The 24,913-nt window shown below is 46.3% G+C and overlaps 1 protein-coding gene across 3 annotated transcripts in view; it reads left to right on the forward strand.

Moving 5' to 3' along the window:
* Window positions 1–24,913, forward strand: part of PGAP1 (post-GPI attachment to proteins inositol deacylase 1) — a 794,782-nt gene that overhangs the window by 559,731 nt on the left and 210,138 nt on the right. The window lies entirely within an intron of this gene.

Here is a 24,913-nt window from a genome sequence, read left to right on the forward strand (position 1 = left end):
GCACGACGCCGGATCGCGCCTGACGCCGAAAACCTGATGTGTGAAAGTAGCCTAACCCCTCTACTACACATCTTATTAAAGGATACATGAAAACTTATTAATTTGTGATCACTATTACCCAAGTGACCCCCAACCCTTACATTTGATATGCGGTCTGGCCTGTTGGTTAATATTAGGTCTAGCAGTGCCCCTCCTCTTGTTGGGTCCTGAACCAGTTGTGAAAGGTAATTGTCTCTCATAGTTGTCAAAAACCTATTACCTTTGCTGGAACTGCAGCTTTCGGTTCCCCAATGTATTTCAGGGTAGTTGAAGTCCCCCATAATAATGACTTCTCCTTGAGTCGCTGCTTCATCTATTTGCTTTACGAGGATATTATCAGTTGCTTCCATAATTTTTGGAGACTTATAACAAACCCCTATCAGTAATTTATTATTGTTTTCCCTCTCCCCTTACCTCCACCCACAGGGACTCTACATTTTCATTATATTCACACATATTATCACGCAGGATGGGTTTTAAGGATGATTTTACATATAAACACACACACCCCCCTCACTAATTCATACAGTCATTTCTGAACAGACTATAACAATGTAAATTACCGCCCAGTCATGGCTCTCGTCCAGCCATATCTCAGATATTCCCACCATGTCATAATTATGTGCCAACAAAATTAATTCTAATTCCTCCATTTTGTTGGCAAGGCTTCTGGTATTAGTTTACATGCACTTTATGTAACTCTCTGTACCTCTCTTCTTAAATTATTAACTGTTATAACCTCACACCCCATGCCACCCCCACCCCCAATTTCATTGTTTGTGCCCAGGTGCACGGTCTTCCCCTCCTATAAAATGAATACCCTCCCCCCAGTTCCTAGTTTAAACACTCCTCAACCTTCTAGCCATTTTCTCCCCCAGCACAGCTACACTTTCCCTATTGAGGTACAGCCCGTCCCTAGCGTAGAACCTGTAGCCAACTGAGAAGTCGGCCCAGTTTTCCAGGATCCCAAACCTCTCCTTCCTACACCAATTCTTGAGCCACTTATTAACCTCCCTAATCTCCCATTGCCTCTCTGGCGTGGCACGTGGTACAGGAAGTATTTCCGAAAATACCACCTTGGAGGTCCTTGCTTTAAGCTTGCAGCCTAAGTCCCTGAAATGGACCTTCCACCTACCTCTAACTTTGTCATTTGTGCCAATGTGCACCATGACCACTGGGTCCTCACCAGCCCCTCCCAGTAATCTGTCAACCCAATCAGCGATGTGTCGGACTCGAGTGCCAGGTAGGCAGCACACCGTTCGACGATCCCTGTCTTTGTGACAGATTGCCTTATCTGATCCCCTAATAATTGAGTCCCCCACTACCAGCACCTGTCTGGCCTGCCCTGCTCTCCTATTTCCCCCCTTACTGGAGCAGACACTCCTCCGGATTTCAGAGGACATGCCTTTCTGCAGCAGTGCTACCCCTGCGCTGGCACTCCCCTCATCTGCCAACTTAGCAAACTTATTGTGGTAAATTAGCAGGTTTACATGGTACAGTTGCTCGGGTTTCCTTTTTCTGGGTTGGTACATGCTATAATTCACTTCCCCCACCTTCCCCCGTATCACATAAGGCCCTTGCCACTTGGCCAACACCCGATCCTCTTCTTTAAAGGTCCTGACCGTGGTCCTTTTATTATACGTGCGGCTCTGAGCGGCCTGGGCCTTGAACAGATGCTCCTTTACTATGGGCCGCATGGCCGCAATCCTATCCTGCATACTTGCCACATGCTCGATGACACTCTTAAGTGGAGTGGGCTCCTGTTCCCATGTCTCTTTGGCTACATCCAGCAGTCCCCTCGGTGCCTGCCAATCAGTAGCTCAAATGGGGAGAACCCCGTGGATGCCTGTGGTACCTCGTGGATGGCGAACATTAGATAGGGCAGTAACATGTCCCAATCCCTCCTCCCCTTGGCAACTACCTTCTTCAGCATGGCTTTGAGGGTCTTGTGAAACCTCTCTACCAACCCGTCGGTTTGTGGATGATACACTGACGTACCTAGCGGTTTAATGCGGAGCAGCTTACATAGCTCCTTGGTCACCTTAGACATAAAAGGAGTTCCTTGATCTGTAAGGATCTCCTTGGGTAGCTTAAGGTGACAAAACATGGCGAATAGTTCATGTGCTATTAGTTTAGCCGACGTGTGGCTGAGTGTTATCACCTCTGGGTACCGGGTGGCGTAGTCTACGACTACTATGTGTTGGTGACCCTGTGCAGATTTTACTATTGGTCCTACCAGATCCATCGCTATCCGCTCAAAAGGTACCTCTATAATGGGCAGAGGCACCAATGAACTCTGGTAGTTCATGGTGGGTGAGGTTAATTGGCACTCCGGACACATATCGCAGTACCTTTCAACCTCAGTGTAGACACCAGGCCAAAAATAATGCTGCAGTATGCGCTTTAGCGTCTTTTGGCCCCCAAATGCCCTCCCAGTGTGTGAGTGTGTGCCATGTCGAGCACTGCCCGCTGATAGGATTGGAGCACTACCAGTTGTTCTACTACCTCATCCCTGATTTTATCAACCCTGTACAGTAACTCCTGGTTGATCGAAGTCCGAGGATACTCCGTCTTTGCACCCGGTCGTTGAGCCACCCCATTTACCTCAATTACTCTATCCCAGGTACGGATCAGTGTGGGATCCTGGAGCTGGGCGGTCCCGAACTTACCAGGGTGCACCTCCAGCTCAGGGATTGGTGGGGTCTCTTCAACTTCTCCTGCCAGTACCACTAGGGGAAATCTATCGGGGTTACACTCTGTCACTAGGTTGGTGACCTCTGCCGCAGGTATCCCTGACTCGTGATCTTCGGTTTCTGTGCCCAGAATACCAGTTACCCTGGGAGGGTTAACTCCACAGGGACCAGAACAGGGGTAAGCCTCTTCCCAGTACAGTCCCATGCGGAAGTCTTTACCACTCCCACCACATGTTTTATCTCTCCACACTGGGTGGAAAACAACCTTTGCGGTCGGGTACTCTCGGAGGCCCTCATGTATGCACACCACCCCCACCTTCCGTCCATTAGAATTGTCCCCAGCGGGGGCGTGGCCTGCTTGCAGACCAGAGAGGCCACATAACTCACAGGCTCCTGCTTCTCCTGACTTAAACCGGCTAATAACAGCACTCTATATTGCCTCTCCTCCCTGTGCACAGTAACGGCTCCTGGAAGGTCCTGGGCACATGATGACCCGAGGGAGAGTGCAGAAACGCAGTTCCCCGCTGAAGCTCCCGGACTTCTTCCCCCGAGGACAGACTGCACATGCTGCAGGTAAAATGGCGGCGGCTTCCCCCTCAGCTTCCTCCTGCTCGTCGGGTGGCTCTGGGGGGAGGGGGGCATCTGAGACTCACAACAACCTGTCTCCTATTACTAAAGGAGACATGAGGGATTTTCTGGCCTCCATCCGTGCTCCCTAAAGGAGACATGCAGTCCATGCTGCAGGAGATTAGAGGGGAAGTCTCGTCCCTGGGGGAGAGAACTGCTCATGTTGAGAGCAAGATGGCTGAATATGCCAATTCATGCAAACTGTACTCCAACCTTGCTCCCCAGAGATTTCCTGATTGACAGGATACATAGGCTCCCCAAACCCCGGCATGTGGACCCAGCCTTGCCCAGAGACACTTTGGCGCGCATCCACTTCTATACTACCAAAGACGCCTTCATGCAGAGGATGAGGAATCACCCTGAGCTCCCTGCTGAATACCAAGGCTTACAGGTGTTCCCAGACTTATCAGCGTCCATGCTGGCAAAGAGGCCAGAATACGCTCCTGTTTGTAAAGCACTACGTGATGTTTATATCCGATACAAATGGGGATTCAATCCTGTCAGGCTGATAATATCCTATGAAGGTCGTGGTGTGGTCTGCCAATCTCCCAAACAGGCTGAGAACATGCTAACCGATTGGAAGATTTCCTTTGCTCCCCGCCAGAACCCGATGGGAAAGAAAATTGTTCAGGACTGTATTGAAACTTGAAGAGGAGGATGATATGCTGTCCGGATGCAGGGTGCTATGGATTTTGTAACCTATTTCCCTTTTTCCACCTTTTTCTATTTGCTTCAGCACCCCGTCCAAGATAACTCTCGGTTATTTTCCATCTTTTTGGGAGTGAGCCTTGGAACTGCCCCGAGCTGGCATTTACCTGCGGTCTAGGACTGACCACTCAGGCGTTTCACTGCCTGACTAGCCTGGCCTTTGGCCTAGTGGCTGCATGTTTAGAATTTTTGTCAGTGTTCTCTGTGTATTGTTTCCCTTGTCTCCTGTTTTTTAGGTACACCTTCGATATGGGTATTTTTAAAGTGGTTACTGTGGTTCTCTATGTTGCCAACACACGAGCCCTAATGCAGGTGATCTGGGTTCATGAAGATGTTTGTGTGATAGCAAGTTTTATAATGTTTAATTATGAGTGTTACCAGTATGTCTCTAAATGTTAAGGGGTTGAACTCCCCCTGTAAGAGGTCCATCCTATGGAAGGAGGTGAAAAAATCAGTTGCGGAGATTATCTGCCTGCAGGAGACACATCTGATAGAAGCTGATAATTTTAGGCTGCGTCACCCACAATTCTCTAATATTTACTTTGCTAATAATAACACTAAAAAAGCTGGGGTGTGCATCATCTTTAAAAATACATTAGCCTTCAAATGTATCCAGAGGGTAGCGGATCCTGCGGGCAGATTTCTGATCCTCATATGCACATTGAATGGCGAGTTGCACACTATCACAGGCCTTTACGCCCCCAATCATTCGCAACAGACATTTATCCGCAAAGTACTACATAAAGTGGATGGTCTGGCGCAGGGTGAAAAGATATACTGTGGAGACTTTAATCTCCCCATGGACAAAGATCTAGATTGCTCACGAGGTGGCATTCGGCCTAGGGGGAGTTGAAAGGCATAGCCAAAGAATATCATCTACACGATTTCTGGAGGTACTCCCACGCGAGTGAAAAAGATTATACCTTCTATTCCTTCCGACACAGTACATATACTCGGATAGACCATATTCTGGTGGATACTACGGTTCTTCCTAGATGCGTCTCCTCCAGCATAGGACTAATTACCTGGTCTAACCATGCACCCATTGTTGTCATGGTCACGTGTGACTGAACACATCACCTCCAGCAGGGTGAATTTATATGACATGTGTGACCCTGGATACACCGCCTCCAGCAGGGAGTTAGTTAGCGTTAAAACATCATGCGAACCCTGCCTTTCGGTGGCGTCTGAACCCTTCTCTTTTACTAAATGAGAATGTGACGTGTGGTATCTCTACTGAGTTGACTCACTACTTCCATGTTAACGATAATGGGGAAGTTTCAGATGAAACGCTATGGGCTGCGCATAAAGTGGTTATACGGGGATATCTCATACAACAAGCCTCCATACTGAAGCGCAGTGGAGGGATACGGGATGACCTCTTAGCTAGACTTGACCAGTTGGAATCACTGAATAAAACCTCACCCTCTCAGGTGGTGTCGGATGAGATATACGGGGTTCGCTTTCAGTTGCGGGAGATTTTGCTTTCTGCTTATGCCCGTAATTTACGTAAGCTTAAAACTCACTTTTACGCCACTGGAGATAGGGCGGGAGCAATACTGGCCCGTAGGGTACGTAAACGAGAGGCTAAATCCAGAATAGATGGTTTACAGGATCGGAATGGGTGTCTGGTTAGGAATCCGGTTGACATCGAGGAGACATTTGCAAAGTACTACTCCCATTTATATAACTTACATTCTGACCCTCAGACCCATCAACCCACTCAGATAGCAATCGATTCATATCTGCAATCAGTTAATTTACTGTGTGTATCCCAAGAGCAATTATTGTTAAATGCCCCATTTACAGAGGAGGAGATCAAAGAACTATTAAAAGCAGTAGGCTACACACCGCGCCTGGTCCGGATGGACTATCAAATGAATATTATCGCACTTTTCAGGAACTTCTGTCCCCATATTTATTGAGGTTGTTTTCAAGTTGGCGGGATTCAGGCAAAGTTGCTGCCCCTAATTTGGAAGCTACTATTACCACTCTCCCTAAGCCAGGTAAGACCCCTGGTAGTCCTGGGAATTTTAGATCCATTGCTTTATTGAATTGTGATTTAAAGATATATACCAAATTACTAGCCTCCCGCCTTCATTTGATAATCCCCTCTCTTGTCTCTCCTGACCAGGTCGGTTTTGTGGCTGGCCGGGAAACCAAGGATGGTACCCGCCGAATGTTGAATCTTATTAGGGTGGCGGAGCTGTCGGGCCTCCCCAGTGCATTCCTGTCCTTGGACGCTGAGAAGGCCTTTGACATGGTGCACTGGGGATATTTGGGAAGTGTTCTTTGGAAGTTTGGTTTGGAGGGCCCCATCCTTTCGGCGATTTTAGCAATATATTCCACCCCATCTGCCAGAGTCCTAGCCTCTGGGTTTGTATCTTCCCCCTTTTTGATCGCCAATGGGATGTGGCAGGGATGCCCACTATCCCCTATTATATTTGCATTATGCATGGAGCCCCTGGCGGAGAAAATCCGTCTTAACTCTGATATCTCAGGTCTGATGGTGGGTCCGGCTGCTCACAAGATCGACCTTTACGCGGATGGCGTTATCATAGCTTGTGTGGACCTGGAGCGGTCGTTCGCGGCTGTCATGGCTGAACTAGAGGAGTTTGCGTCAGTATCCTATTACAAACTGAATGCATCCAAATCATTGGTATTCCCTGTCGCGGTCCCTTTGGTCACCAAAGCTGAATTGGAGAATAAGTTTCCCTTTCGTTGGACTGATCAAGATATCCCTTACCTTGGTATAAAGCTCACGCACTCTCACCATATTATAGAGGCAAACTATACTGCTGTATTCAGACAAAGACTGAGCTGGACACCTTACATCAGTTTGACCTCCTGGGTGGCTAGAATTAATATTTTCAAGATGAAAATTCTCCCCAAGATATTATATTATTTTAGATGTCTCCCTTTGAGGGTCCCAAGCAAAATCATAACAGACCTTCAGCGCTTAACAAACAAATACATATGGGCCCACTAAACTCCTCGAGTGGCCAAGTCGCTTTTGTATTACCCTTATGATCTGGGGGGAATGGGATTGCCAAATTTGATGGCGTACTATAAGGCCTCAGTGGTAGCAGGGCTGCGGGATTGGTGGCAGCTGGACAAGGATCATAGATGGTTGCAAATCGAAAATTTCTATGCGACTAGAGGCTCCACCCGATTCATGCTAGAGGTTGAAGCCTTTGGGCCGTGACCTTGTAACCTCCCTCTACCGACCATGTCTACTTCACTGCATTTTTGGAGACAGACGGTCCCGACCCTTATTATAATCCCGTTAACTGAAGTGTCACTGAAGGCGCTAGAATTACATATCCCGTATATAGATTTACAGCCATGGGTACTGGCTGGTGTAAAATCACTTCATCAGCTGTTTGACGGCACAGCGATTAAGCCGTTTGACCGCCTAGTTGCAGATCACCCAGATATTCGACATAGATTTTAACAGTTTTTACAACTAAGACATCTTATACATACTACACAACCGTCGTACTTCTTTAATACCTACCTAGACTGTACAGTAAATGGCCTCTTCCTGGTGCCCGGATCTAGTACTCGCAATGTATCTATTTTGTATAGAGCCTTGAATGATCCTGACCCAGAGGTTAAACTGCAATTCATGAGACAATGGTAGGATGACCTGCAGGTCACCCTAGTGCCTGATGGGTGGCGGGAGGTGGTGTTAGAGGTTCGGAGAGTTTCCTCATGTTTAAACCATCTGGAACAATTGAAAAAAGTCCACTTGTGCTGGTATTATTACCCAGTTAAAGTTGCTCACTTTGGCCCTCAGTGCTCTCCGTTGTGCTTGGAGAGGCTGCGGTATGTTGGGGACACTTAGCCACATATGGTGGTTGTGCCCGATATTACTAAATTTTTGGGCTAGCCTAGAGGACGTGATAGCTGAGGTAACTGGGATTCGGATGGCCCTACAACCCAGTATGGTTCTATTGCATATCGGTTTAGATGTGAGCCCGCATGTGTTGAGAGGAGTGTTCTCACATTTGTTTATAGCCGCTAGACTGGCAGTGGCATCCAAATGGAGAGTGACCAGCGCACCGACCATACAATTTGTGATTGACAGGATGAACCTTCATTGCCAATACGAAAGGGCTCTGGTATTATCTGCGTCATCTAAAAAGAAAAAGTCCCAGATTTGGGAACCGTGGCTTGGTAGCCGACTCTCCTTCAACCCACCGTGAGGATGCTTGCGCTACTTCGACTCAGGGCCTGATATTCCCTGCCCGCGATGAACCCTGCTATGTGGCTAGCTTATTTGACACTTTGATATTCAGGAATCTGCACTATAGCAGGTCATTTTCTGTTAAGACCTTTGATCTAAGTAATTTACAGTTGTATACCTAGGTGTACCTATTCCCCCCCCCCCCTCATTATTTTTTCCGGTTGATAGCTACTGCGCTTGTTGATGTAGGAGCATGGTAGCCCTTCCCTTTCCTCCCCCCTCCCCTATTAATCTACTCTGCACTGTTTGCGGAATTGATTTGTTTACCTGTTTAACTATGTAAAATTTTAATAAATATGATTTTTGGGAAAAAAAAAAAGAATTGTTCCCAGCAACCAGGGACCCATGCACCAGGGTCACCAAGCTCCCCGAGTCCGAGAGTGTCCGTCTGGTACCCATTAAGGAGTACCTGGCACAGCTCGGTACCGGCAGGGCCTGTAGTGGCAGTGCAGACTGGCTGGGCATACATAGACACATGGCACATATACCCACAGTCAATGGGTTCTGCTGCTAGGGGGCAGTTGGCAGCCACATGTCCCGGCCCTTGGCATTGCCAACACTTAACTGCGACACAAGGGAACCGTGGGGCTGATTTAGGGGATACGGGTCGTGGTCAGTCCTATCAGTCCTACCACCTGGTCCAGAGTGCCCAGGTGCCCTTGCCCCACCCAACACTGTATGGCTCCTGGCAGAGCCCTCATCAGCCGATCGACCAACACCCTCTCCACTATCTGAAGTGCGGTTAATGTCTCAGGTTGAGCCATCTTTTCACAAGCTGCAGCAAGTCATAAACCTGAGACTGGTCAGCCTGGGCTTCCACAAAAGTCCATGAAAACACCCATTGGGCTCTCACGTAGTTATTAACCCACAGTTGGTCAAGGTTCGGAATTCGTGGTCCTGGGCGTCCTTCTGACTGAGGTCAAAGTAGGCCTTTAGTGCTTCACCCCTCAGGAACGGAGCCATCACTTCGGCCTACTGTGACATAGGCAGGTTCTCCTGCTCTGATGTGCGCTTATAGATGTAGAGAAAAGCTTCCATATCATCTTCCGGACTCAGTTTCCTCAAAGTGGAAAGGACCTTGTATCAGGCATTGCGACGTTCTGGGGTCGGTGCTGGACGCGCCTCACGCAGTGCTGCAATTTGCTGCAACATCAGATAATTGGTTTGTTGCTGTTGTTGCTGTGTGAGGACCAGCTGCCTTAGAATCTCCTCCGTTTTGTCCACAGGCCTGGGTTGCAATATGGCAGGCCTAATGACAGACATGCAGCTGGCGTTGAGGTATGCCTTAATTCACACTGCCCGCATTCTCCACCATATGTAGTGCAGCAGTGTCCTTGCTGTGCAGTGAGTAGGCAGTGACTCAGGAAGTTTCAAAATACCGTATATACTCGAGTATAAGTCGAGTTTTTCAGCCCCCTTTTGGGGCTGAAAAAGACTCCCCTCGACTTATATTCGGGTCACGGTGCCAACTTACCTGGTCCCCGTCATCTCCGCGGTCCCAGTCGTCTCCGCGGTCCCCGGTGTTCGTCTGCGGTCCCCTGCAGCGTCCTGGCGGTGGGTGATGATAGGGCCGCGGCGACGTTCAAAATCTCTGCGAGCCGCTCTCTCCCGTCCTCCGGCAGTGATGTGCAGGGGGCGCGATGACGTGGAAAGCACGCGCCCTCTGCCTGAGTCACTGAAGAGCCGGCGATGCTCAGGAGCAGCTGTCATCAACGTAGGTGAGAGTATATAGTGTTTTTTTTTTTTTTTTAATTCCAGCAGGTTCTGCGGCAGCGGCAGCAACATGATAGGATTACCAGTAATCCTATCACTTTGGGGGCAGCATTATGGTATTTGGGCCACCATTCACTGTGAAACATTTATGGGGGCATATGTTGTGCAGCGTTATTTGGGCCACCATTCACTGTGCAGCATTTTGGGGGCATACTGTATGTTGTGCAGCATTATTTGGGCCAGCATTCACTGTGCAGCATTTTGGGGGCATACTGTATGTTGTGCAGCATTAAATTTACCAGTATCTTCGGCAATTCTCACCCTAGACTTATACTTGAGTCAATAAGTTTTCCCAGGTTTGTGAGGCAAATTTAGGGGGGTCGACTTATACTCGGATCGACTTATATTCGAGTATATACGGTAAGTTCTTCTTTAATGTAGTGTACTCACAAACACAAAGTAAAACGGATCCTCTGGTACACAGCCAGGAAAAAAAGGACAGTCTGTGACTGGTTGCCGTAGACGACCATCGTGTACACTGGGGTGCCCCGTTTGGCCCTGTGTTGCCTCACACAGAAAGAGCCCTGTTAAAGCTTTCTGCTCAGTCTGTTTCCAAGACCAACACTGACACACCCAAACCCTCTTGCAGGGTATTTTTTCTACTCCACTAGACTCTGTGGCCATGGGCCACTTGTAAGATCCAGGCTGTAGGAAACGGAGCGGCCCCACTCCCTTCCTGCAGTGCATTTTGAAAATAAAAGCCCATACTGGGTTTTCCTGAACAACTCCTTGGTCAAAAATAGCTTGACCAGGTTCAAGCTTACTTTTATTCTGCTTTGTGACTCACAGGCATCCTGCTGTGAGCAAAAGGCACTCCAGCGGACCTAAGGGCCCCATTACATGCTTCAATGTCCCAGCGATCCCACCAACGATCCGACGTGGATGGGATCGTTGGAACAAAGTTAGGTTATCGCTGGTGAGCTGTCACATAGGTAGACTCACCAGCGGTCAGGACCAGTGAGCACGCTGGTATCCAGGGAAAACAGCGGGTAACTATGAGCCGCGCGGCTCTTAGTTACCCGCTGTTTGCCATGGATACCAGCTCCCAGCGTCTGCTGTATGGCGCTGGGAGCTCCCTGATCGTTGGTCTCTCGCTGTCACACGCAGCGATGTGTGATGCCAAGCGTGAGACCAACGATAGATTTATGGCCCAGACCATTAGGCAACGATTAACGATCAGCCAACTGATCGTTGATCGTTGCTACGTGTCACACGCAACAATTTCGTTTCGACATCGCTGCAACATCACCAAACTGGTGACGTTGCAACAATATCGTTCACAATATCGTTGCGTGTAATGGGGCCTTAATACAGTTCTGAGCGCATCCTGGGGGACACATAGCGACCCTCGCGTATGACATCAGTTGCTGCCTCACAATTACTAAATCCATAAAAAGTATACACAGCCCAATGTTCATTTTTTTATTTTCTGTAAAGTAGTTAAAATTTTATACATTTCTTTTCATGTCTTGAATTAGAAAACCGTGTACAATGTTCCCAATGCATGGAAATAACAATTGGTATAAAGATATTGTGATTAACTCATGTTTTTGAACACACTGCTAATATTTTTTTTTAAATTCGTTTATTAAACCACAAACAGAATATACTGCATACATACTTGCATATGGTGATAAGCACTGTATAGAATATATATATTTCTACTAGTATTAGATGCAAAGCAAAATGTGCATTCCGGTTTACATATGGGATAAAATGTAATGTCAGTTAAATTGTACAAGCCTTTATATTATTGCACAAGTAATAACACATATTTAACTTCCTAAAATACAACTATAACTACAAAAACTACTATTTTGCAGCCTGATTTCATACAATCAACTATTTATTATGCGATACCTCCACTCTACAGAGTAAGATAAGAGGAATTCCATCTCTCCTAGATCTTTCCAAATTCGATACAGTGTACGTTCATATGGGATAATCGAATTAATCAAATCAATCCAGATTCTAAGGGAGGGACATGAGTCCCCCATCCACCGCAGTGCCAGTACCTTTCGTGCCATAAATAGCGTCTCCCGCAAAAAGATCCCAGTATAGTGACCCCATGTCTCCTCATCCCATACCCCAAACAAACAAACCTGTGGCTCAAGGGGAACAGGAGCTTGTATCAGGGAAGTTAATAATGACGTCACCTCCGTCCAATATTGTGTGATAATAGGACACTGCCAGATCATGTGAATAAAGTGCATCTAATGTATGACATCTCAACCATTCCGATGATTGGAATCGGCTCGTCTTAGAGTCGTGTCGGAGTCAGATATGATTGGTTTATGATATATAACTGTATCATTCTGTTATTAATAGACGGAGAAACCCCGATCGGAAACTCCAGAATTTCTTTCCACTCCTCTCACTTTATATCGGGGATGAGCCTTTCCCATTTCCCTTTAACCGGGTTTATGGAGAATTCCGCCCCTACTGACAGCATGTATGTATACAAAGAGGAGATGAGACCCTGTGGACCCTGTGAGTTAAGTATTCCTGTTGTGAATTCTCTTCTGAGCCGGGGCTCCCTCTGGTGGTTACTGTGGGTAGTGGAGCTGGCCGGATTGACAGAGGTCTGCCACCTGATGATGATGATTGGAGATCTGAGGTTACTGATTGAAGTATTTAAGTCAGCAGGCTTCCTTCAATCCCTGCTGGTGAATAGTTCTTCCTTTGCATTCTGAGGTCTGATGTCTCCTGCCTGATCCTGCATTTTTCAGTTAAGTTGTTCATTTGCTTTTCATCTGATCTGGTTTTGCCTCTTTCTGCTTGTTGTGAGGGTTCAGCGTGCTCCCTGCTGGGGGCAGTGCTGGACCTCGCTCTATATGTTACAGCTTGTGTCAGTTTGTTCAGTCTCCTGTTATATTAGTCTCTTTTGCTTTGCTGCCAGTTCATAACAGAATGATGATATAGTGGGGGCGAGGTCGTGAGACCGCAGTGTTTTTTTGTACATCAGACGTGTTGGATTTTTTTTAGGGTTTTTGCGTGATTGCAGACAGTGTGTTTCCTTTCTGGTTTCCTGGTGGCCTAGCCTATTCCTGCCATCCTCCTCGGTGACCTGTTCATAACAGATTCCTATCAAGGGTAGAGACGAAATAGCATTGTTTACACCCACACATCTCATGTGCGACTGAAAGGCCGACCTTAATTGCAGATAGCGAAAGAATTGGGATCTCGGGAGATCGTATTTAACCTGCAATTGTTCAAAAGACCACTGGGTTCCATGATCATGCAAATCACCTATCGAGGAGACATTATGTTGAGTCCAAAATTCAGCGGACGGGTGTTCAAGTGGTACCGGAAGATAACTATTATTCCACAAGGGCATTTCAGCTACAATGTCCCCAAATCCAATCACCCTTTTAATCTGTCTCCACACTGATCGCGCCAGATGAAGTAGGAGCAACAAACGGGCGACACTAATTTTTCCCAATTCCAGAAAGCCCAGTGGGCAGTTAGCTCATGCGGCATTGAGCAAGTCATTTTCAGAGTTAGGGAGATAATTACCGGGCATCCACTTACTTATAGCTCTGGCTGCTCCAGACAGATAATATAGAAAAAAGTCTGGTACCGTTGCCCCACTCCCCTTTTGAGGTCTTTGCAGGGTGTACAGCCTGAGTTTGGGCCTAGTTTTCCCCCATATAAAGGATGTAATTTGGGAGTTCAAATTCGCAAAGAAGGACTTGGGTACCATCACAGCACTATGTTGAAGAGAATAGCTGAGCTTAGGGAGTAATATAATTTTGATTAAGTTACTGCGTCCGGCTACAGATAGCGGGTGTTTACTCCAAGTTGTAAATTTAACTTTAACCATTTCTAGCAGTGAGTGTATGTTGAGCCGCAAATCAAGCGTGCTGCTTTGAGATATGTGGACACCCAGATGTTTAAAACTGGGTACAATAGGCAATCAGGAGAGTCTCAAGTCGTGGCATCGGGGTATGAGAGAGGGGCAACAGGGCAGATTTCTCCAAATTTATATACAAGCCGGAATATTTACTGAATTTATTTATGGTGGCAATCACCCGTGTCAGTGTTTCCTCCGCTCTATCCATAAATATCACCATATCATCAGCATATAAGCCTATGGTGTCTACCCGACCCGCTATTTCTATACCCGCAATATTAGGGGAAGATCGTATGCGAATTGCCAATGCCTCGGTTGCAAGAGCAAAAAGGGCCGGGGAAAGGGGACACCCCTGACAGATTCCCCTATGTAGTGAAAAGGACTCAGATATGGAGCTATTTACAATGACACGGGCTTTGGGTTTCATATATAATATATTAACCCATTTTAGAAACCTGTCACCAAATCCATATTTCTGTAAACATGCACAGAGGAAAGGCCACTCAAGGGAGTCGAATGCCTTGGCCGCATCCAGCGATGCCAATGCCCATTTATTGTCTGGCACCAGAGAGCTGTATTGGACCACCGACTGGACTCGTCTAATATTAATGGAAGTGCTCTTACCAGGCATAAAACCAGTCTGGTCAGGGTGTATAAGTTCCAGTATAATTGAGTTCAATCTGGTGGCCAAGATTTTTGTAAAAATCTTATAGTACACATTCACTGATGATATGGGGCGATAAGATCCACAGTCTAAAGGGTCCTTCCTCTCCTTTTTAAGCACTATTATATTAGCCTCGTAGAAGGACTCCGGCATGGATCCCCCCTCCCAAATCCCCCGAAACACCATCAACAAAGGTGGCACTAATATATCCCGATATTACCTGTATAATTCGATGGGAAACCCATCTGGTCCAGGGGCCTTCCCAGAGGCCATATCCATTATGGCGTTCTCTATCTCCTCCAAAGTGAATTCAGCATCCATAAATTCTTGCTGGGAAGGGCTTAGTGTGGGAAATGTTATATCTGACAGGTAGTCTAGACACCCCTGACCAACAACGCCACTCTTAGTTGTACAATGATCTATAGTAATCATGAAAGCAGCTCAGTATTTCTTCAGTTGAGGATAACAAAGTACCATCCAAGCTGCGAATCTGTAATATTGTGTTAGAAGTATTATGTTAACGCACCAAATAGGCCAAGAATTTACTTGCCTGGTTCCCCAACTCAAAATAGGATTGACAGGCAAAAAATAATTTACGCTTGGACATAGTGTCTATGTGTTGGGTATATAACCTTTGAGCAGCCAACCACTCCACCCTATTGCCACTAGTTTGATCAGATATGTATGCGACCTCCGAATCTTTCAATCATTGTTCCATCTCATCGTCCACCCTTGATGTCACCCGTTTGATGTAAGAGATCGTAGAGGATAAGCAACCCCTCAAATATACCTTAAGGGCATCCTATAATAAATTAATATTCTGAGGTTCAGGGTGGGATGAGATGAAGCAATGCAACTGATTGATCGTTCTATCGGGCGACTCCACCAACTTCAACCAGAAAGGGTTCAATTTCCATACCATCCTGTTATTTAGCGGTCCATATTTAAGTTTAAGAATGACCGGACTATGATCTGAAATCCCCCTACTGCCATGTTCTATATTATCCACCCACATTGCTAGACCGCTGGATCCAAATATATAATCTATGCGCGACAAGGAGCGCTTAGTGGATGAATGAATGGTAAGTATACTCCCTCGTCTCGGGGTGTCACGTTCTCCATAGATCCAGCCATCCACTACTTTCCATGAATTGTGACAGTTGGAATGTAGCCAGAGGAGGGGCCTCTCCCTGCATCCCATCACCCAATCTCTGTCTGTCAAGCTGGTTATTCATGACCAGATTGAAATCCCCCATGCAGATGACGTCTGCATCTGGATAGTTCAGGGCAAAACTCATCGCCTTCTGGAGAATTGACATATTAGCTGGGGGGGGGTTATAGATACATAAAATAACATATTTCCTAGAGTTAATTAGTGCATGCACAAAAACGAAACGCCCCTCAGAATCCCTCCGGGCCTCTCTGGCCTCCCACCTAACGTCCTTATGTATCAGTAACGAAACCCCCCTTGAATAGCTAGTATGGAATGCATGAATAAACCATTGTGACCACGGTTTCTGCACACGCGCCGAGCTGCGTCTCTGGTCAGGTGTGTCTCCACCAAGGCCACAATGTGAGGGCGATATTGCCTAAACTGTGAGAATACCTTAATCTTCTGGGGGGTTTTAACATCCCTCACATTCCAGGTCATGCATATTATTTTAGACCCCATTTTTTACTTATCTCAATATGGTGCATATTATTGCTCGAGCACAGTTTAGAGACATCACATAGAGAACAGGATTGCCATTGGCTGCGACTTCTACCTAAATAACAATTAAAACTATTGAAAAAGAGAAAGCAGAATAAGAACCTAACAATATAGGAGCAAAGTCCCACAAGTTCCTTTGCAGGTGATCCCTTATGGGACCGCAGCCACTCAGATGCCTCCGCTGGATCCGTAAAAAACATGGAGGAACCCCCGTGGACAACTCGGATGCGGGCCAGATAGATCATTGAATACATACAGTTGTGGCCAAAAGTATTGACACCCCTGCAATTCTGTCAGATAATACTCAGTTTCTTCCTGAAAATGATTGCAAACACAAATTCTTTGGTATTATTATCTTCATTTAATTTATCATAAATGAAAAAACACAAAAGAGAATGAAACAAAAAGCAAAATATTGATCATTTCATACAAAACTCCAAAAATGGGCCAGACAAAAGTATTGGCACCCTCAGCCTAATACTTGGTTGCACAACCTTTAGCCAAAATAATTGCGACCAACCGCTTCCGGTAACCATCAGTGAGTTTCTTACAATGCTCTTCTGGAATTTTAGACCATTCTTCTTTGGCAAACTGCTCCAGGTCCCTGATATTTGAAGGGTGTCTTCTCCAAACTGCCATTTTTAGATCTCTCCACAGGTGTTCTATGGGATTCAGGTCTGGACTCATTGCTGGCCACCTTAGAAGTTTCCAGTGCTTTCTCTCAAACCATTTTCTAGTGCATTTTGAAGTGTATTTTGGGTCATTGTCCTGCTGGAAGACGCATGACCTCTGAGGGAGACCCAGCTTTCTCACACTGGGCCCTACATTATGCTGCAAAATTTGTTGGTAGTCTTCAGACTTCATAATGCCATGCACACGATCAAGCAGTCCAGTGCCAGAGGCAGCAAAGCAACCCCAAAACATCAGGGAACCTCCGCCATGTTTGACTGTAGGGACCGTGTTATTTTCTTTGAATGCCTCTTTTTTTCTCCTGTAAACTCTATGTTGATGCCTTTGCCCAAAAAGCTCTACTTTTGTCTCATCTGACCAGAGAACATTCTTCCAAAACGTTTTAGGCTTTTTCAGGTAAGTTTTGGCAAACTCCAGCCTGGCTTTTTTATGTCTCGGGGTAAGAAGTGGGGTCTTCCTGGGTCTCCTACCATACAGTCCCTTTTCATTCAGACGCCGACGGATAGTACGGGTTGACACTGTTGTACCCTCGGACTGCAGGGCAGCTTGAACTTGTTTAGATGTTAGTCGAGGTTGTTTATACAACATCCACACAATCTTGCGTTGAAATCTCTTGTCAATTTTTCGTTTCCGTCCACATCTAGGGAGGTTAGCCACAGTGTCATGGGCTTTAAACTTCTTGATGACACTGCGCACGATAGACACAGGAACATTCAGGTCTTTAGAGATGGACTTGTAGCCTTGAGATTGCTCATGCTTCCTCACAATTTAGTTTCTCAAGTCCTCAGACAGTTCTTTGGCCTTCTTTCTTTTCTCCATGCTCAATGTGGTACACACAAGGACACAGGACAGAGGTTGAGTCAACTTTAATCCATGTCAGCTGGCTGCAAGTGTGATTTAGTTATTGCCAACACCTGTTAGGTGCCACAGGTAAGTTACAGGTGCTGTTAATTACACAAATTGGAGAAGCATCACATGATTTTTCGAACAGTGCCAATACTTTTGCAAACCCTCTTTTTTATGTTTGGTGTGGAATTATATCCAATTTGGCTTTAGGACAATTCTTTTTGTGTTTTTTCATTTAAGACAAATTAAATGAAGATAATAATACCAAAGAATTTGTGTTTGCAATCATTTTCAGGAAGAAACTGAGTATTATCTGACAGAATTGCAGGGGTGTCAATACTTTTGGCCACAACTGTAGTGTTCCTCTCCCTGAGCCGCTTCTTAATTTCAATGAATTGTGCCCGCTGTTTCTGAAGTTCCATGGAAAAATCCAGGAAAATCGAGGTCACAGCATTGTCGAACTTGATGGAACTTTTTTGCCGTGCGAGAAGCAGAATGGTATCTCTGTCTTTACAGTTGAGGAGACGTGCCAGGAAAGGTCTAGGTGAGGCTCCCGGAGGAAGGGGTTTGTAGGAACCCTATGAGCCCTTTCGACGGCGAATACTGGAGAGAATTCATCCCCCAAAGAGGCCTTGAGTCAGCACTACAGAAATTGCTCAGGATGCTGACCTTCTGAGCGTTCCGGCAGACCAATGACACGGATATTATTCCGACGCATTCTGTTCTCCAGATATTCCGCTTTCTGCTTCCAGGCATTTATAGAGCCCGCCACCTTTGTTAACTTGGCCTCCATAGGCGTGATGGTGTCCTCTACTTGGGATACTCTTGTCTCCACTTCCGTAATGCGCCCCCTCATGGCTTGCATATCTTGTTGAAGTCTCCCCACCTTAGTGTAAACGTCCTCTATTTTCCCCGTCAGGGATGTCCTAGTTAGGGAGATGGCCTGCATCAGCTGTTCAGACACCGGTTTGAGGGTCAGTTCTTCCTGCTCATTCTCCTTCTCACCCCCAGAGGGACGGTTTTTATGCTGAGCTTGTGAAGGGTTGTTTCTGAGAGACCGTGCACTTTCAGAGGGATCAGGTCTGGCAAACTTTTAATTTTTCTGCTGCTCCTGACCTATTAGATCAATTCATGATCAGTGACAATGCGGCACAACAGGATGACTAGAGGTGTATACTCTGGGGATTTTCCCCTACAATTATAAGCACAGCAGGGCTAGTGTTAAATAATTATGGCCCAGGAGCAGCGCCCATTCAGAGGGGTCACATAGATTAGTGAGGGCGATGCCTGGTGCTGTATCAATGAGGCTTCTTGTGACCAGGGGAAGAGATCCGCAGCACCCGCAGAGACAGCAGCGGTGGGGGGTGCAGAGGTCCCCACAGTAATGGCGCCAACGGGTAAAGTGAATCTATCATTGGGAGGGGGGAACGCGGGGCCCAATTTTTCCAGGGCACTCACCGCGTATCCCCTTGAGTCTTCAGGATGTGGGTCACTGCCCGGTAACGCTGCAGCGGTGGGGGCTGGACGCCGCAGCTCTCACTGACAGAGCGTGCGTCTAAGATGGCCGCCACCTCGTGCAAGCCTCGCCGCCCGTCCCTGCCTCTCCGGCCGCCAGCTCGCCAGAGCCGCTCCGCGTTCTCCCGCGGGGGTCCAGGGGGGGCCCGTTATCCAGGGGTCCTGAATGCTGCCGGGTATGTCGCAGTGGAAAGGCCTCAGGTGCAGGATAAAGGCAGGATATTAAGGAGCTCCCTCAGCGTGTGTCCCCTCTCCTCAGCTACATAGCCACGCCCCCTCACACTGCTATTATTTTATTTTTTTTAATTCGTTTATTGAATCATAGACAGGGTATACAATATACAAACTGACGATGATGAAAACACCATATAACACGTATATGTTCCACACAGCATTAATGTCAAATAGTGTATATGTATACCAGTTGTTTACAGAATAAAACATACTGTCAATTACCTTACATTAGTCTGCGTGTTATTATTCAAATAATAAAGCCTGTCAAACCTCTAAACCATTACTACTACTATAAAACAACAACTATTTGCAGCCTGTGTCCACATAATTAGCTCTTTATCATGCGATATCTCCGTCCTACAACGTGAGATGAGAGGAATTCCACCTCTCCCATATCTTCTCAAATTTACTCGGGCACCCTCTGTTTTGATACAGCGTACGCTCGTATGGTATAATTGAGTTCACCAATTCAATCCAGGCCCCCCATTCACCGTAGTGCCAGTACCTTCCGTGCTGTAAACAATGTTTCCCGCAAGAAAATCCCTGTATAGTGTCCCCATGTCTCATCATCCCACACCCCAAACAGACAAACCAATGGCTCAGGGTGAATATGAATTTGTGCCAGGGAGGTTAATAATGATGTCACCTCTTTCCAATAATGTGCTATAATTGGACACTGCCAAATCATGTGAATAAAATCTTTATCTGTTGTATGACATCTCAAACACTCCGAAGACTGGAACCGGCCCATCTTAAAAAGTTGAGTCAGAGTCAATTATGATTGGTTTATAATATAAAGTTGTATCATTCTGTTGTTAATTGATGGAGACACCTTGGTTGGTGACTCCAGAATTTCCTCCCACTCCTATCCCCGCGCATCAGGGATGAGCCTTTCCCATTTCACCCTAACCAAGCATATGGCAGATTCCGTTCCCACCGATAGCATGTGTGTATACAGAGAGGAGATGAGACCCTGGGGACCCTGTAATTTAAGAATGCCTATCAAGGGTAAGGACGAAATAGCATTATTCACACCAGCATATCTCATGTACGATTGAATGGCCGATCTCAATTGCAAATATCGGAAGAATTGCGACCTCGGGACATTACACTTAGCTTGTAATTGTTCGAAAGATAATAGTGTACCGCAGTCATATATATCCCCTATCGCAGAAACATTGTACTGAGACCAGAATTTGGCCGACGGGTGGACAAGCAGTGTTGGAAAATAACTATTATTCCATAAGGGCATTTCAGCTATGTTATCACTAAATCCAACCACCCTCTTAATCTGTCTCCACACTAATCTTGCCAGACGAAGCATGGGTAGCAGACATGGGACATTTACCTTCTCCAATTCCAAAAACCCCAGTGGGCAATTAGCACGTGCGGCATGAAGCAGATGGCTCTCAGAGTTAGGAAGATGATCACCAGGCATCCACTTATTTATAACTCTGGCTTGTCCCGCCAGATAATACAGAAAAAAAATCTGGCAGTGCTGCCCCCCTTTTTTGGCCTTTGTAGGGTGGACAGCTTGAGCTTTGGCCTGGTTTTCCCCCCATATAAAAGACTTAATCTGGGAATTCAAATTAGTAAAGAAAGACCTAGGCACCACCACAGCACTATGTTGGAGAAAATAGCTGATCTTAGGGAGTAGTATCATTTTAATTAAATTAATGCGTCCAGCTACAGACAGCGGGAGTTTGCTCCAGATCGTAAATTTGACTTTAACAATCTCTAGTAATGGATATATATTAAGTTGCAGATCAAGCGTGCTGGTTTGAGAAATATGAACACCCAGATATTTAAAATGTGGTACAATAGGCAGCAAAGAGAGAGAGTCTCAAGTCGCGGCATCGGGGTATGAGAAAGAGGCATCAGACCAGAGTTCTCCCAATTTATATCCAGGCCGGAATATTTGCTGAATTAATTTATAGTAGCAATCACCCCCACCAGTGTCTCCTCCTCCCTATCCATAAATATTACCATGTCATCAGCATATAGGCCTATGGTATCCACCCGATCCGCTATCTCTATACCCATAATATTAGGGGAAGTTCTCATGCGAATTGCCAGAGCCTCTATTGCGAGAGCAAAGAGGGCCGGGGAAAGGAGACACCCTTGACGAGTCCCCCTGTGCAGAGAAAAAGACTCCGATATGGAACCATTTACAATGACACAGGCCTTAGGTTTCATATACAATGTATTAACCCATTTTAGGAACCTATCCCCAAAACCATCTTTCTGCAAGCATGCGTGGAGGAAGGGCCACTCAAGGGAATCGAAGGCCTTGGCTGCATCCACAATGCCAATACCCACTTAATGTCCGGCATCAGGGAGCTGTATTGGACCACCGATTGAACCCTTCTAATATTAATGGAAGTGCTTTTACCGGGCATAAAGCCAGTCTGGTCAGGGTGTATGAGTTCCAAAATAGAGTTCAGTCTAGTAGCCAAGATTTTCGTAAAAATTTTACATTCCACATTTACTAGAGATAAGGGGCGATAAGATCCACAGTCTAGAGGGTCCTTCCCTTCTTTCTTAAGCAATATGATATTAGCTTCATAGAAGGACTCCGGCATGACCCCCCCCCCCAGATCCCCCGGAACACCAACAACAAAAGTGGCGCCAAAATCTCCCGGTATTTCCTGTACAACTCAATAGGAAACCCATCCGGCCCAGGGGCTTTTTCCAGAGGCCATATCCTTCATGACATCTCCTATCTCTTCCAAAGTAAATTCAGTGTCCATAAAGGCACGCTGAGAAGTACTCAATGTGGTGAACATTATATCAGATATAGTCTAGACACCCCTGGCTATCAATGTCATTTCTTGAGCCGTACAGTGAACTATAATAATCATGGAAACAACCCATTATTTCTTCAGTTGAGGACACCAATGTATCGTCAGAGCTGCGGATCTGTAGTATTGTGTTAGTTGTATTGTGCTGCCGCACCAAATAGGCCAGAAATTTACTAGATTGGTTCCCTAGTTCAAAGTAGGACTGGCGGGTAAAAATAATTTACGTTTGGACTTAGAATCTATGTGTTGAGTATATAATCTTTGGGCAGTCAGCCACTCCACTCTTATTACCACTAGTTTGATCGGATATGTAAGCGGCCTCTGAATCTTTCAATCGCTGCTCTATTTCGTCATCCTCCCCCGACGTCACCTGCTTGATGTAGGAGATCGTAGAAGATAGGCAACCCCTCAGGTATGCCTTAAGGGTGTCCCAAAATAAATTAACATTCCGGGGTTCGGGGTGGGAGGACACGAAATCATGTAATTGGTCAATTGTTCTGTCAGGTGACTTAACCAATTTCAGCCAGAAAGGGTTTATTTTCCATGTCATCCTACCACTTGGTGGGCCATACCTGAGTTTAAGAATGATTGGACTATGATCCGAAATCCCCCTACTTCCATGCTCAAAACTATCCACCCACACTGCCAGACCACTAGATCCAAAAATGTAATCTATGCGAGTGGATGAGTGGCACGTATACTCTCTTATCTCTGGGTGGCGCGTTCTCCATATATCTAACCATCCACTACCTTCTATAAACTGTGATAATTGGGATGTAGCCGCTGCCGAGGTCCGACCTTGTGTCCCATCATCCAGTCTCAATCTGTCAAGGCGATTATTCATAACCAAATTAAAGTCCCCCATACAAATGACATCGTTTATGTGTAATTCAGAGCAAAATTCAATGCTTTCTGGAGAATTGACGTACTCGCTGGAGGGGGATTATAAACACACAGAATAACATATTTCCTAGAGTTGATCAGTGCATACACAAATATGAAGCGCCCTTCAGAGTCTCTCCGGCCTCCTGAACCTCCCATCTAACGTCCTTGTGTATTAGTAATGAGACTCCCCTGGAATAACTGGTGTGAAATGCGTGTTTAGACCACTGAACCCATGGTTTAGGTACACTCCGAACCGTATCTCTGGTCAAGTGCGTCTCGACCAGAGCCACAATGTGAGGGTGATAGAGCCTGATTTGTGAAAATACTTTAACCTTTTTCTGGGGGGTTTTGATACCCCTCACATTCCATGTCTTGCATATTAATTCAGAACCCATCTCTACTTATCTGGGCATGTTGCACATCGGCGCCCAAGAAGAACTCAGAGACACCACATAAATAGCAGGACTTCCATTGGCTGCAACTTCTACCTAAGTAACATTTAAAGCTAAAACTAAAGTTTATGAAAAAAAGAGAACTAGATATAAACCTAGTAACATAGGAGCAAAGTCCTGCGCCCCTATTAAAAAATAAACAAGGGGATACCATCACTGAACGCAGTGTCCGGTATTGTAGATATCTGGGTGCTCGCCAGGAGAGCTCCATTTAAGCCTGCAATTAAGGAATCCAGATGAAAGTAGACACACTAGGATTCCTTTGCAGGAGATCCTCTATGGGACCGCAGCCACTCGGTGGCCTCCGCCGCATCCGTGAAAAACACGGAGGAACCCCCGTGGACAACCCGAAGACGAGCTGGATAAATCATGGCATGCACAATGTTCCTTTCCCTGAGCCGCTTCTTGATGTCGATGAATTGTGCACGCTGCTTCTGGAGTTCCATGGTGAAATCCAGGAAGATTGAGATCACAGCATTGTTGAACTTGATGGGACTCTTTTGTCGTGCAAGGCGCAGAATGGTGTCTCTATCTTTACAGTTGAGGAGACGTGCCAGGAAGAGTCTTGGTGAGGCTCCCGAAGGCAAAGGCTTGGTGGGAACCCTGTGGGCTCTCTCAACAGCGAACACCGAGGAGAATTGATCTCCCAGAGAGGCCTTAAGCCAGCCCTCTAGGAATTGCTCAGGGTGCTGACCTTCATAGCGTTCAGGCAGACCGATGACACAGATGTTATTCCGACGCATTCTGTTTTCTAAGTCGGTCTCCTCTCCACCCCCTCAGGGACGATTTTTACGCTGAGATTGTGAGGGGGCATTCTGTAGAAAGGGTGCACTCTCAGAAGGGTCGGGTCTGACAAATTCCTTTAATTTTTCTGCTGCTGTCGATCCTTTAGATCGATTCATGATTAAGAGCAGTGAAACACCGGTATAGCTGAAATTGTACAGTCCAGAAATCCTCCCGTTGCAATTATATACACAGCATGGACCACGTTTATTAATTATAGCCTGGGAGCGAAGTCTGTGTAGATGGAGACAGAAGATCACTAAGGCTCCTATGGCAGGGGGAAGGGGGAGGGATATCCACCCTCAGAGACAGCAGCAATGGGAGGGGGAGCAGGTTCCCCCACAGTAATGGCACCAACAGGCCAGCGATTCAGTTCAGAGAGAGGGAATA

This window comes from Dendrobates tinctorius, unplaced genomic scaffold, assembly GCF_039654945.1.
Source record: "Dendrobates tinctorius isolate UK_male_01 unplaced genomic scaffold, ASM3965494v1 ptg000254l, whole genome shotgun sequence".
NCBI lineage: Eukaryota > Metazoa > Chordata > Amphibia > Anura > Dendrobatidae > Dendrobates > Dendrobates tinctorius.